Raw genomic sequence first — 1257 nt, 5'->3', positions numbered from 1 at the left:
CTACAACGTGAAATATAACCACTACACCATGAAATATAACCACTACAACGTGAAATATAACCACTACACCATGAAATATAACCACTACACCATGAAATATAACCACTACACCAATATAACCACTACACCATGAAATATAACCACTACACCATGAAATATAACCACTACAACATGAAATATAACCACTACACCAATATAACCACTACAACGTGAAATATAACCACTACACTATGAAATATAACCACTACAACATGAAATATAACCACTACACCTAAAAAGATCATCTTTTGTGTTAATTCCCCTCCTTAGAACCTGGTGAGTCTTTCACACTTTGGAGACTTAAAGTTTCATCCCTACTCAGACTTCTCTGAAGGAAATACCGCCTAAAAGTACAGCCAGTCAACATCTGTTCGCAGTTACTGTGTAGGTTGCTTCTCTCGGGAGTCGAACCTCCAACCCCTGCGTCTCGCCATCAGCCCCTGAGCTTTCTCTCGTGTTTACATGGTCGTCTTCATTCTCCAGGTTGCCTTTTGCTGAGAAGACTTCTGAACCAGTGGCGGCTGGCCAATAGAGGGCCATGGGGCCTGGCCCCACCTTGAGCCACACAAAAAAAAAAAAAAAAAATTATAATAATCATAAATTATACAAATTGTCAATATTTGTGTTTTTGAACTGTGGAATGTACCCAGTAATATGTGTAAAATATGATATCTGCGCAAAATATATGCTTTTCCTGCTCGTCCTCTCTGCCTGTGTGTACAACACGTCTCAGAACGCGCAGCTAGGGGGCCAAATCGTTTTGGCCCAAAAGAGGCGGGTCTATGAAGCAGTTTAGCCAATTGCTGATTAAAGATATAAATGAGTGACTTTAGCCAATCAGCGCCCTCAAATAGATTCAGCGTGGGGCCAAAACCATTTGGCCCCCCTCGCTGCGCGTTCTCGTCAGGAGAAGTCTCTACAGGCGAGCGCGAGCACTACTCCTCCAAGACCCGTTTGAGAGGAGAACTTTGGCGGAGATTCTGCAGCCAAAGAGCTGATCCCAGATCAGCCTGACCTCACAATCAGACAGCAGACTAGCGGGAAAGGGAAGCAGTCCATGCGAAGCTTCTGTACTAGCTGTACACCAGACAGGTTTGGCGAGCTGGATGACGTCATGCTAATAACGTATTTCGCTTTTTAAAACAACGGGGACAGATCCAGCACGGACAGTTAGGGAGTGAGGGATGAGGAGGTAAGGAAACATGAGAACACCAGGGT

Source organism: Anarrhichthys ocellatus, unplaced genomic scaffold, assembly GCF_004355925.1.
Source record: "Anarrhichthys ocellatus isolate YVR2014 unplaced genomic scaffold, GSC_Weel_1.0 scaffold1014, whole genome shotgun sequence".
Lineage (NCBI taxonomy): Eukaryota > Metazoa > Chordata > Actinopteri > Perciformes > Anarhichadidae > Anarrhichthys > Anarrhichthys ocellatus.
This window is presented reverse-complemented; position numbering follows the sequence as displayed.